The 14,239-nt window shown below is 37.0% G+C and overlaps 1 long non-coding RNA gene and 1 pseudogene across 1 annotated transcript; both read left to right on the top strand.

Annotated features, from left to right (window-relative positions):
- Positions 1-4,487: 4,487 nt before the first annotated feature.
- On the top strand, positions 4,488-6,110 carry LOC126602513 (uncharacterized; annotated as a pseudogene).
- A 5,232-nt stretch (positions 6,111-11,342) lies between these two features.
- Positions 11,343-14,239, top strand: LOC126603968 (uncharacterized). The gene is made up of 3 exons (XR_007616443.1): positions 11,343-11,546; positions 11,643-12,266; positions 13,181-14,239. It is a non-coding gene; the product is annotated as an uncharacterized LOC126603968 (long non-coding RNA).

Consider the following 14,239-nt stretch of genomic DNA (forward strand, 5'->3'; position numbering starts at 1 on the left):
GCTACTTTATGGTGTGCTTTTAATCCTACCAAACCACATCATGTTATTTCATCAATATCTAACTTGAGGAGGTTGTTAGTTTATTAATTCATGTGGCATCTTCTAATTGGTTTTGTGGGTTCCACATCGCGGCCATGTCAGCACACTAATGAATTTTTTAATGGAGTTGGATGATAAGAACAACATTGATGACCGAAGCAAAAAATAAGGGATGAAATTGATGAGTTTGGAACATAAAAGACCAAATTGATGAGTTGACAAAACGTTAAGGAATCATTTGTGATAAAAAAAAATTCCAAAACAATGGCATAGGAGTGGGCACAACATAGGTTTGGTTTTGTTTTTAAAAAATTAAGATCATCCTCACCCTACTTTGTTTCATTTTCAAATGGGTTCGCCCTGACCCTTCCAATTTTAGGCTCGGCTTGGAGCCCAGCCCATTTGGTTCTTACGGGTCCATGTGTCCTTTTTTTTAAAGGAAAATAACCAAAAGGACTTGAAAAGTTTAACTTTTAACCAAAAACCAAATTGAAAGTTTATTTAGTGGGTAGTACAAAGCCCATATCAACCCATATACAATAGCCTAGATTAAATAACATGGTGATTTGTCAATTTTACCCCTAACGGATGTGGTTAACCTAATTTAACTGTTTTTTTAGATTAGTCAGTTTGGGGTTAGCCGAACCTATAAACTAATTGAATTTTTATTTTTGCAAACCAGTTTCAGAGAGATTTTCAATTTTTTATGAATCTGGTTGAGTGGTTTGAATAATGCTTGCCGACGAATGTTGAGAGCGCATTTTGAAATCGTGATCGCCATTGTTCTTCGTCCCTGTTAGGGGGATTTTTCCGAAATAAACCTTTGTTTCAGAACAGATTCACAGTGGTTGCATATTTTGAAATTCTATCGAATCGTTGTCATCGGTGATGTTCGTTGTGCTTGAATATTTTAACTAGAGTGATCATCTTTCATATTTGGTTAGATTTTCGTTTGGAGGTAATCGACATTGTTTTTGCAGTTTTGTATTCGATTTTGAATTCGATTTTTTTTTTAATTCAAATTTGATTTTGAATTCGTTTTTGCATGTTATGCTTCGCTTTTTATTTGACTTTATATATTGTTGTTGATTTGTTTTCATATTAGCAAATTGATTCTAGTTTGTGAAATTTTCTGTTAGGAGTTTCTTATTTCGAAGAATCTCAAGTAAGTTTTGATTTTTTTTATTGGAATTCGATTTTGAATTCGTTTTTGCATGTAATATGCTTAGCTTTTTATTTGACTCATATATTGTTGTTGATTTGTGTTGATGCACAAAACCGGAAGGTCTTGGAACAACATAAATCCGACTGTGAATCTACAAGAAAGTGAATAACACAAGATGTATCGTGGTTCACCCCAATGTTTGGGCTACGTCCACATTGATGTTGATATTGTTTCACTCTGAATGGTGAATATACAAGATGGCTAGACACAGTGTGCTCTCTAGCCTATTTTCTGTGTTTGCCCTCTCTGAGATGTTTTCTCTCTTCCCATGACCTAAACCTTCACCTCCCCTAATGAGGAGAGTGAGGAGTCTTTTTATAGAATAAGGGCTCCTCACTTATTACATATTTGCCCCTTCATTTATTACATATTTACATTTGAGTCCCCTGAGTATTTATACGAGGTCTAAATACGGATGCCTTAAATATGATACAAAGGAGTTTTTTGGCTAGAGACTTGAAATTCAGTCCATGTGTGGGCCGAAGTAACTAGATGTCGTCTAGAACTGATACTCGATATAAGGCGGTGCTTAATGTGAAATGATGCTCAACTAGAAATAGCACATGTTGCGAGGCTGCTTGGCTTGTGGCTTATATTGCCTTGGTTGGCTCGGCTTGTAGCATTAAAGGTGAGGGAGTCCCTTTTATAAAATAAGGGCTCGCTCCTCAATACATAAATGATGAGCTAGAGTTGATGCTCGCAGTGAGGCGGTTGCTCAGCAGACGGCGATACTCTCTAATAATGGTGAGGGGGTCATTTTTATAGAATAAGGGCTCGCTCTTCAATACATAAGTGATGGGTTAAGAGTGATGCTCGCGGCGAGGTGGTTGCTCAGCTGGCGGTGATGCTCTCTAATGAATGTGAGGGAGTCCCTTTTATAGAATAAGGGTTCGTTCCTCAATACATAAGTGATGGGCTAAGAGTCTCTCTCTAATGAAGGTGAGGGAGTCCCTTTTATAAAATAAGGGTTCGTTCCTCAATACATGAATAATGGGTGTTCTCTAATGAAAGTGAGGGAGTCCCTTTTATAGAATAAGGGTTCGCTCCTCAGTACATAAATAATGGGCTAAGTCCCTCAAGTATTTTTCATGAGGCCCAGTTATGGAAGCCCAATATATAGTACATAGTGTAGCCCCCAAGTCTTCAGTCAATAGAGTATGTTGGCTGGAGACTTCAAATTCAATCCATGTATGAGCCGAAGTGGCGGTTGTTCGGAGGTGGTCTTTGTATATCATGCACTGAAGCTTTGTAGGTGAAGCTTTGAAAGTAAAGCTTTGAAGCTGGAGCTTTTGTAAATGAAGCTTTCGAAGCTGGAGCTCTGTAAATGAAGCTTTCGAAGTTGGAGCTCTTGTAAATAAAGCTTTCGAAGTTGTAACTCTGTAAATGAAGCCTTCGAAGCTAATTAACATGAGTGATGCTTATGGATGTTGACATGAGTGATGCTCATGAATGTTGACATGAGTGATGCTCATGAATGTTTATGTATGATTGACATGAGTGATGCTCATGTATAATTTTGGAATACTGGATATACTTTTGATCACCTGGTTGGTGATAGTAGCGGCATGCTGCCGAATAATTTTGGAATACTAGACGTACTTTCGATCATCTGGTTGGTGATAATAACGGCAGGCTGCCGAATAATTTTGGAGTACTAGACGTACTTTTGATCACCTGGTTAGTGATAATAGCAGCAGGTTGCCGAATAATTTTGGAGTACTGGACGTACTTTTGATCACCTGGTTGGTGATAATAGAGGGTAAACCTTAAGTGGAAGGGTGGAGGTTGGAGTTTGAAGCCATAAGGTCTGGCTCTTTTAGGCATATGGGTATTCGCCCTCCACATAACATTACAGCCCACTATTTTGGGTTTACCGACATTTTGCCCTTTTTTTTTTTGGCATGCTACATTCTTTACACATCAGTATAACTATATAATAATTGCTCCAGTTTGCAGAAGACAACTTAATAAAATACAGTGGGTATGGGCTGTAAAGATAAGAGTCTTATCTTTGTGGTTGTTTTCCATAAGTGCGAATGTATGACTGAGTCACAAATATGAGAAAAGTAAAGTAAAGCTATTTTCTTTACTTTGCTTTACTTTGCAGATGGCAAACAAAAGTAAAGTAAAGCTCTTTTCTTTACTTTGCTTTACTTTGCAGATTGCAGATGGCACTGCCAGACCAGACGGTCAGGGATTTGGTCGTAGAGACCGTGAAACAAGAACCTGGCAAGCGTGTTAGCAACCTCTCTGGATGCCTCGGTCCTCCTTAACTCGATCAGTCCCATACCCACCCATATAGTTGACTCAGCTGCTCAACACTCAGCAATAGCATCCACATTTCTGAAGCGAACGAGCTTCTCTGCAATGAAATCTCAAGTAAGTTTTGATTTGTTTTTTTTTTAATTTTTTTAATTTTTTTTAATTTTTTTTAATTTTTATATTGTATGTTGTTCATCTTGATTTTGTTTTCCTTTTTCAAAAATTTATTATGAATTAATTCGTGTTCATCACATTTGATGTTGTTACCATTTTTCAGAAATAATGTTCTTTTTTTATGAAACAGTGGATATTTCAGTTTATTTTTTGTTTTTGTGATTGTTGTGTTTTATAACTAGTGTAATTTTTGTTCACTTTATATGTATATTGTTTAACTAATAGGTGTTCATCACATTTGATGTTTATAAAATTTTTCAGAAATAATGTTCTTTTTGTCTATGAAACAGTGGATATTTCAGTTTACTTTTTTGTTTTTGTGATTATTGTGTTTTATAAATAGTGTAATTTTTGTTCACTTTATATGTATATTGTTTAACTAATAGGTGTTCATCACATTTGATGTTTATAACATTTTTCAGAAATAGTGTTTTTTGTTTGTTTATGAAATAGTGGATATTTCAGTTTACTTTTTGTTTTTTTTTTGTTTCTTTTTGTGATTGTTGTGTTTTATAAATAGTGTAATTTTTGTTCACTTTGTATGTATATTGTTTAACTAATAAGTGTTCATCACGTTTTATGTTTTTAACATTTTTCAGAAATAGTGTTCTTTTTTTACCAAACAGTGGATATTTCAGTTTACTTTTTGTTTTTTTTTTTTTGTGATTGTTGTGTTTTATAAATAGTGTTCTTTTTGTTCACTTTATATGCATATTGTTTAACTATTAGGTACTGATTTGTTTTACAAATATTGGAATTTAGATTTGCAACAAATTAATAAACAGTTATGGAGAATGGCAAACTAGCTTAGTTTACATATGGTGGTTTATGCGTTGTTAGTTCTATTTCATGAACTTCTACCTTCAATCAGATTTGCATTGATCTTTGTTCTAGGTTTAGGGTTTGAGAGTCGGTTGTTTTGAGTTGCGATATGGTTTGAATGAAAATCCTAATTGCGTGTTAGATTGTGGTGCCGATGTTCTGAACATGCTGATGGTTCTTGATGTTGTTGGGAAATCGATTGTAGAGATATTAGTTATAGATAAATGTGATGGTCCCATAGTTCAGTTACCTACGGAAAACACATATTCTTCTTGCCGTACATTAGACTCTATGATTGTTTATAGTGAAAATGATCATTTAGGAAAGTATGGTTCTTACGGTGTGCACAATTATATGTCTTGTGAATGAGACAATTATATAGAATCTGAGGGGCAAGTCTTTAGGGAAGGTTATGTTGATTTCCGAGATAAGTTGAAGAAGTTTTCTGTTGAATGTGGTTTTGATTTGAAGTATTTGAAGAATGATAAGAATCGTATTAGTGCGGAGTGTTCTAGGAAGGAATCTGATGGTTGTCTTTGGCGTGTGTATGCATCCAAGTATGATATTAATGACTTTTTTGTTATTCAGAAGTTGCATAATATACATACATGCAAAGGTATGATTCGAAAAAAGAAAAACAAAGTTGTTAGACGACAGTTTGTTGCTTCTCTCATCTAGGATAAGGTTCAGTCAAATCCTCTTATTAAACCAAAGGAGATCATTTCAAACTTAAAACAGTTTTATGGATTAGATATTGATTCTTCTACTGCATATTTTGGCAAACAGATGGCAGTTTTTGAGTTAAATGGTAATGATGTTGATGCTTACAAGTTCTTGCCTTGGTATGTTGAATCTGCTCGTTCAAGCAATCCTGGATCTGTTTTTGAGCTTGAAGTTGTACCGGAGAGCAATAGATTTCTTCGTTTGTTTATTCCTTATGATGCATGGATAAAAGGTTTCATGTTTTGTCGCCCGATGTTATTCATTGATGGTACTTTTATCAAGAGCAAATACAAGGGAATACTTCTGTCTTGTTGTGCAAAAAATGGTAACGATGGTGAGTTAATAATTTCCGACTTTTATATTGGATATTGTTTGTTTTTGTTTTCTTACTGTGCAAAAAAAACATATCCAAAACTAGTTTAAGAAATAGTTCAATCTGTCTCATAAATAGGTGATAGTTTGACTGTATCTTTTTTTTTTTTTTTTTTGTGCATTGGTCTTTGATTTTATGTTCAAATAAAGAAAAAAAGGTTGCAGAAGTAGTTCAAATAGAGTATACTAAATAGTTCAATTACAGTTTCATAAGTACTTGACATTTGACAGTGCATTTTCATTTATGTTATGCAGAGATTTTTGAGGTTGCTTATGCTATTGTTGATTCAGAAACGATAGCAAATTCGGGATGGTTATTGACAATATTGTTTGATATATTGAGGCCTCAAGAGAGGGTGATCACATTTATGTCGGATAGACATGATGGTATTTTGAAGAGCATTCGAGAATTCTTTCCCAAGTGTCCACATTCATTTTGTATTGTTCATTTGAAACAGACTGTGAGTACTTTATTTCCAAAGGCTGCTGGTGAAGGACTAAAGAAGAAAATGATGAATCTATTGGCAAATTGTGTGTACGCATGTACCCCATCTAATTTTGATGATTGCATGGCGGAATTCAAGGATAATGGGCAAGGGCATATGAAGAATTTTTTGTGTGATTTGCCAAAAGAGAACTATGTTATTGCTCATTTTCCTGGTAAGAGATGTGGATCGATGAGCAATGCACTTTTAGAATCTTTTAACACCATGATGTCGAATATTTGTTGTATGCCACTTATGGATCTTCTTGAAGACATTAAAGTTAGGTTGATGGGTAGTATGGCTAAGAAAAGAATATTTGGTCAGAATATTCATACGATTTTGTGTCCACAAAAAAAAAAGATGAAGTTGATGTTGAAGGAGGGCATGCATTAGAGGATTAGTCGTTCTGATGCAGATGTTTTTGAAGTTAAGACGGAGTGGAATAGGTTTGTTGTTTGTCTGGATAATAGGACATGTTCTTGTGTGCAATGGCAGCATAATTGTTTCCCATGTTCTCATGCTTTGCAGGTGTTGCAACATGATAATCGTGATGTTTTTTATTACGTTGATGATTACTGGAAATCAAGTTTTTATCGGAAAACATATCAATTTGTCAAGCATCCATTTTCAAATTTGGAAAAGTCGAATGTTGATACTATCATAAATGGTGTGAAGCCTCCAATTACAAAGATTCCATCTGGAATACCAAAGAAAACTAGGATCAAATCTGCTGAGGAAATCAGTGGGAGTAAAAAGACTGTCATTTGTAGTATGTGTGGTTGTTTGGGACATAACAAGGTTTCATGTAAAGTTGTTATACAAGAGGATTGATTTTTTTTTTCTTTTTTGTTTTGAGAGATGGGAGTTTTTGGTGATATGTAACAGATTTTCATTTTGGATATATTTTTTTTTATTTTGTTTCAATTGGTGTTTGGGAGTATGTAATTGTTGATTTGGAATTATGTTTGAGTAATAAATATGAATTCAATGTTTTAGTATTTCCAGTTTTATGAAACAATATGTTGAATTTGATAAACAGTGAATACATATCTAAGTTTATGGCTTTGTGGTTTCAATATCTGTTTTGTAGGTTGTATGTAAGTTTGTGTGTTGCATTTAAAGTTTTAAAGTGAATGCAAGGCCTTTTGTAGGAGGCAAGTATGTTGGTTTTCATTCTTGATCTAGTTAATATTCCATTTTAGGTAAGAGAAAATGAAAAAAAACCACACTACTTATCTTGAACCTTACAAAGTACATCCGCATCAAAATTACATATAATGCGTATTTTTTTTATTTTTTATTCTAATGTCCAATGCATGTGAGTTGTTGTGAGATTTTGATATATGCTTCTTGTTCCTTTGTCCAGCTGAAATCATGGTTCATCAAAACCCACGAGGATATCTTTCCTTGCTTTCATTACTTGATACGTCCTGGAACCTTCCAGTTAGTTGATAGTTGGTCAATGAAGCTCATTATGTATAAGTCGCAATCTAATCTGATTTACAAAGAAATTCATGGAATGATTATGAGTATTAAAATGAAATGAAGTGTGTGGTACAAACTATTTCTATAACTGTATCAAATTATTCATATTTTTTCTGAAACTGCAGTAAGCACAAACTATACATATATAAAACTAAAATGCTTTTAATTTTATAATGTACGATGTTGGTTTCTGTTGTGCACAGGTTCTGTCTTCTTTGACTTGGAATTTAAAGTCACTTTTAATGGAATTGATTTCCTTCATTGTGGTTTGAGTTGAATCCATAACATTTGAATTGCTTGTTGATTTTCTTGCTTTATCGAGCCAATATTGAACAAAGTGGCCCTGCAAAAATTTATAATGTAATAATAAGATTCTTGTTTTCTATAAATATGACAGAGTTTTTGGTTGTGCGTTTTTGCTTACCACTATTGCCGCATTTTCCCAGTAGCAATCAAAGTCTAGATCTTCATTTGTTGTGCTTTGTCGAAGAGAATTGTAGTGAATCATTTCTGCATTTTTTGTGTCCAAAACTAACAAGGAGAAATGATTGTAATGAAACAATCGGAAGAAAATTTTTGATACTTTTCCATATTGGTCCATCAATTGGTTGTAGAGCATTTCTTTGTTTCGCATAGTTGTTTCAATGCTTTGTTCATTGATGTTGTGCTGTTGAAAATGAAAATCATCTAAAATCATAATTACAGATTAATTGTTCTAATTTTTATATGTATATGTAAATATTTTTTTGCAGAATATTAGTTGTTTTATTTGCTCACAAAGATTGTTGTGGAGACATAGAAGTTCATTTGTTTCGTGATGTTCTCTTTTTCTCTTTTCAGGTAGCAGAAAGAATCAACAATCTGAGTTTATGTAGGTCTATTTGTCATCAAATTGTGCAGGTTTTCTTTCAACACCATTATTCTGTAATAGTTGAAATTTGTAGTTTCAGCCGTCCAGTATTCATCGTTGCAGAACAGTGCAAAAGTATTAGTTATACAATAATTCGTCAGTGCTTATAAAGTTATGGGAGTGTGTGAAAAAACTTCAGTCAAGAGTTTTTTTTTTTTTTGTATTACTTACATGTTGTCTGTTGACCATAATTGAGTTATTCTTCTTCTATCATCTGGTTTCAGCATCTTGTACACTTGAAATTGTGTTTAATTCACACTGCTGTCTATGTGATTTGTTGCTGGAAGGTTATCTAGTTGTGAAAAAGGCTCATCTTTTAAATCTAGGTTGAATGATGAAATTTCACCCAAGACTTTCTTTCTATTTTTTGTTGTTGACTTTGTTGCTTTTTGGCTAAATGTTTGCTTTTTGACTTGTAGATCATTCTTGTTGAGAGCATTGTTACTTTTTAGAGCTCAATATATGTTTCTTGTTCTCTTTCTTTTGCTATTGGTGAAACATTTTTGTCCGGCAATGTGTCAAATCTATCACTATGCTCATTTGTTTGTTGTATTGCCTCTTTTTGCACTATTCATTCTTCAATTTGTTGCTTGTTTGATTCTGAAATTGATTTGGCATTTTCCTTTTTCTTTCTCTTTGAAACTGGTTTGTCATTTTCCTTTTTCTTTCTCTTGATTGTTGTTGGTGGTTGGAGTGTTTGGCATCTTTTCTTCTGCATCTTTGATTCACAATTGTTCTGTTCTTTAGGTTGTGTCTCCCTGTTCCTCTTCCTTTGTAGTGGTTGTTTTTTTTTTTTTTTGCATTTTTTTCTTTGCACTTTGCATTGGTTCTCCAACTTCTTCTTCAGTAGTAGTGTCAATCTGTAGATGAATTGTCTCCTTCTTTATACATAATAAGTTTTGTACTTCTCCAAGCATTTTCCTTTGTTCTGTCTTCTTTGTTGTTTTGGATATCATTTTGACATTGGCTTTGGTTAAGTTTGACATTTGTACAATTATTCTAACTGAAATCATCTGTCAATATAGTTTTTATTAGAATGCAACTTGATTGTAAACAAATAAAAATCAGTATGAGTACACAATTATATCTGAAACATACCAAGGTGAATTACTATTTATGGAAATAGAAAACATTTTTATAACTGTATAAATCTTTATAAGATTTAACTAAATAAATTAGAAATAAAAATGTACAATAGTAGGTGTATTATGTGTAAGATCTGGAAAAATTGGAATACTATTTATAAATGAAGCAATTGTAAACTGTTTCGTAAACACTGTTTATTAAACTTTAAAAAACACTAACTATTTACTAAATGTACAAATTATTAACAGACAATAACACTAGTTCGTGTAATAGCGTAATATATGTTTATACTTGTTCGTGAATGCATCCCAGATTTTACTATTTCCGTACATTTCAATTCTATTTACAAATGAAGCAAATTGTAAACTATTTCGTAAACAGTGTTTATTAAACATAAAAATCGTGAACTATTTTACTCAACAACAACAACAACAACAAAGCCTTTTCCCACTAAGTGGGGTCGGCTATATGAATCCTAGAACGCCATTGCGCTCGGTTTTGTGTCATGTCCTCCGTTAGATCCAAGTACTCTAAGTCTTTTCTTAGAGTCTCTTCCAAAGTTTTCCTAGGTCTTCCTCTACCCCTTCGGCCCTGAACCTCTGTCCCGTAGTCACATCTTCGAACCGGAGCGTCAGTCGGCCTTCTTTGCACATGTCCAAATCACCGGAGCCGATTTTCTCTCATCTTTCCTACAATTTCGGCTACTCCTACTTTACCTCGGATATCCTCATTCCCAATCTTATCCTTTCTCGTGTGCCCACACATCCCACGAAGCATCCTCATCTCCGCTACACCCATTTTGTGTACGTGTTGATGCTTCACCGCCCAACATTCTGTGCCATACAACATTGCTGGCCTTATTGCCGTCCTATAAAATTTTCCCTTGAGCTTCAGTGGCCTACGACGGTCACACAACACGCCGGATGCACTCTTACACTTCATCCATCCAGCTCGTATTCCATGGTTGAGATCTTCATCTAATTCTCCGTTCTCTTGCAAGATAGATCCTAGGTAGCGAAAACGGTCGCTTTTTGTGATCTTCGCTAGATTGCTCCGGTCATTAGTGTGGATAAGTATATAAATGGATAGAGATAGGAAAGCAAACACAAGATGTACGTGGTTCACCCAGATTGGCTACGTCCACGGAATAGAAGAGTTCTCATTAATTGTGAAGGGTTTACACAAGTACATAGGTTCAAGCTCTCCTTTAGTGAGTACAAGTGAATGATTTAGTACAAATGACATTAGGAAATATTGTGGGAGAATGATCTCGTAATCACGAAACTTCTAAGTATCGGAGTGTGGTGTCGTCTTGACTTGCCTTATCTGTCTCATAGGTAGATGTGGCATCTTCTCTGGAAGTACTCTTCCTCCATCCAGGGGTGGTATCTTCAACTGGTGGAGATGCACAAGGTAATGTATCAATTTCACTTGAAGCTTACTTGTAGTTTCAGGCTTGGTCAAGCGCGATACAAACCATGTAGTAGGAGTCCCCCAAGTCGCCGAGCTAGGGGGTCTGCTGAAAGAGGTGACAGACAAGGTAAGTAATCAGAGCTCCGACTGATTGTTCACCTTCTCCCCATCTTGCAGCAGCATGAAGGATAAAGAGAAGAAAAATGAGAAGAGATGATATGAGATACTTTTGCTTTTGAAGAAGTAACTTTCCACAGGCTTATTCTTGAACTGAGCTGGAGGGTTTTCTGGTTTCCTCCAGAGTATAAGGCCGACTGAAGAATTTGAGGGTCAAAACAAGTCCATCAAATCTAGAGTACGTTCCACCCTGCTGATATGGGATACTTTTGCTTTTGACAGAGTAATGGATGTATCGGCACGTGTGTTGTTACGCTTGTCTCCACATGCTTCCTTGTATCCTTCGCACTTGCCCTATCTGTTCCTCAAGCAGATGCGGAATCTTCCCTGGAAACATAAGATGTTGAAGATGAGTACTCGAGAGCAATGCCAGGTAAGTAATCAGGTAAGGGGTTCCAGGCAGTCAGTTCCTGGCTGGAAGCTTGATTCCAAGTGTTGACTGATTGCTCTATTTCTCCTTGTCTTGCAGGTAAAAACAAGGCCAAAGGAAAAGACAGGGAAAAAGCATGATATGGGATACTCTTGCTTTTAACCCTGATGATATGAGATATTCTTGCTCTAGTATAGCTTGTTTGCAGAGGTATTATCGGGGGGAAAGAAAGCTGAATATTTCGAAAGGCTTCGTTGGGAGTGCCCTCTCAGATATGATGAAGGGTTGAGCATTTTTGCAGGTCTGCCTGTCCGTTGGGGATGGAGGTCGACATATATAGGAGTCTCCCTAACAACAAGTAGTAATGCTATTCCTTTACCCTGCTTGGTCATAGCACGGTAGTGGGAGCTGCCAGTTTCACATGTTTTAACTCTGTCAGAGCACTTTGAAAAAGTGGTCTGTGGTATCTGGCTCTCGAGATTCGGAGAACGATGCCTCTTCGATTTTTGAGAAAGCAATCATGCTGGGGGTCTGGCTCTCGAGATTCGGAGAGCAGTGTCTCTTCGATTTTTGAGGAAGTAATCATGTTAGGAGTCTGGCTCTCGAGATTCGGAGGGCGGTGCCTCTTCGATTTTGGAGCAAGCAATCCTGTTGGGAGTGTTGTCTCGAATGTGAGTAAAGGTTGGGCATGTTTGCTAGTCTACCTTGCCACGAAGCACAAAGGTAGACACAGAGGGACTTTCCAATTATCCAACAATGGTACTGTTCCTTTACCCTCTCTTCGCTTTTGAGAAAGTAATCATGTTGGGAGTCTGGCTCTCGAGATTCGGAGGACGGTGCCTCTTCGATTTTGGAGCAAGCAATCTTGTTGGGAGTGTTTTCTCGAATGTGAGTAAAGGTTGGGCATGTTTGCTAGTCTACCTTGCCACGAAGCACAGAGGTTGACACACAGGGACTTTCCAATTATCCAGCAGTGGTACTGTTCCTTTACCCTTGTGGGTAATAAAATGGTAGCTAGACCTTCAAAATTTATGTGTCTAAACTTTGTTAGTGCTGTTTCTTTGCTATTCTTTTACCTTTCTTGGTCAGAGCGATGTAGTGGGAGCTGCAAGCTTCACGTGCTCAACTTTGGCAGAGAACTTTGGCAAAGTTATCTGTGGTACCCATGAGCTATTGTTGCGTGTGGGAAGTGGGTGATTGAACAGTAAGATTCATGTGCTTTCTACTTCACCAAAAGTCTTCGACAGAATGCCCATAATTTCTGCAAAGCTGAGTGTGCGTGTGAGAGGTGCTGACAAGGCTAGAAAAGTATGTGCCTCTTCGATTTCTGAGATCGGCCCTCGTGGTCTCTGAGCAGCCCAGCTTTTGAGAAAGCGAGCCCCTCTTCGATTGATTCGGAGAACGATGCCTCATCGATTTTTGAGAAAGCAATCATGCTGGGGGTTTGGCTCTCGAAGATTCGGGGAGTAGTGTCTCTTCGATTTTTGAGAAAGTAATCATGTTGAGAGTCTGGCTCTCGAGATTCGGAGGGCGGTGCCTCTTCGATTTTGGAGCAAGCAATCTTGTTGGGAGTGTTTTCTCGAATGTGAGTAAAGGTTGGGCATGTTTGCTAGTCTACCTTGCCACGAAGCACAGAGGTTGACACACAGGGTCTTTCCAATTATCCAGCAATGGTACTGTTCCTTTACCCTCTCTTCGATTTTTAAAAAAGTAGTCATGTTGGGAGTCTGGCTCTCGAGATTCGGAGGACGGTGCCTCTTCGATTTTGGAGCAAGCAATCTTGTTAGGAGTGTTTTCTCGAATGTGAGTAAAGGTTGGGCATGTTTGCTAGTCTACCTTGCCACGAAGCACAGAGGTTGACACACAGGGACTTTCCAATTATCCAGCAATGGTACTGTTCCTTTACCCTTGTGGGTAATAATATGGTAGCTAGACCTTCAAAATTTATGGGTCTAAACTTTGTTAGTGCTGTTTCTTTGCTATTCTTTTACCTTTCTTGGTCAGAGCGATGTAGTGGGAGCTGCAAGCTTCACGTGCTCAACTTTGGCAGAGAACTTTGGCAAAATTATCTGTGGTACCCATGAGCTATTGTTGCGTGTGGGAAGTGGGTGATTGAACAGTAAGATTCATGTGTTTTCTACTTCCTTAGAAGTCTTCGACATAATGCCCATAATTTCCGCAAAGCTGAGTGTGCGTGTGACAGGTGCTGACAAGGCTGGAAAAGTAGGTGCCTCTTCGATTTCTGAGATCGGCCCTCGTGGTCTCTGGGGAGCCCAGCTTTTGAGAAAGCGAGCGCCTCTTCGATTTCTGAGATCGGCCTTCGTGGTCTTTGAGCAGCCCAACTTTTGAGAAAGCAAACGCCTCTTCGATTTCTGAGCAGGCGCCTCTTCGATTTCTGAAGCTCCGTCGAGTGCAGATTTTTATAGGGGCTGGCATTAAGTTCCAAAGCACACTTGAATCTCTACCAGTAGAAGCTTCATTCTTGCACTTCTAAGATCTTGATTTGTCCGACCTCTTCTCTCTTCAACACCTTTGAAAATGTCTGGCCCCTCCGACCGTCGTTTTGACTTGAACCTTGTTGAAGAGGCAGCCCCGCCTTCTCCAGACAACATATGGCGCCCATCCTTCGTCTCCCCTACTGGTCCTCTTACCGTTGAGGATTCCGTGATGAAGAATGATATGACCGCTACGGTGGT

The sequence above is a fragment of the Malus sylvestris genome, chromosome 15, assembly GCF_916048215.2.
Source record: "Malus sylvestris chromosome 15, drMalSylv7.2, whole genome shotgun sequence".
Taxonomy (NCBI): Eukaryota; Viridiplantae; Streptophyta; class Magnoliopsida; order Rosales; family Rosaceae; genus Malus; species Malus sylvestris.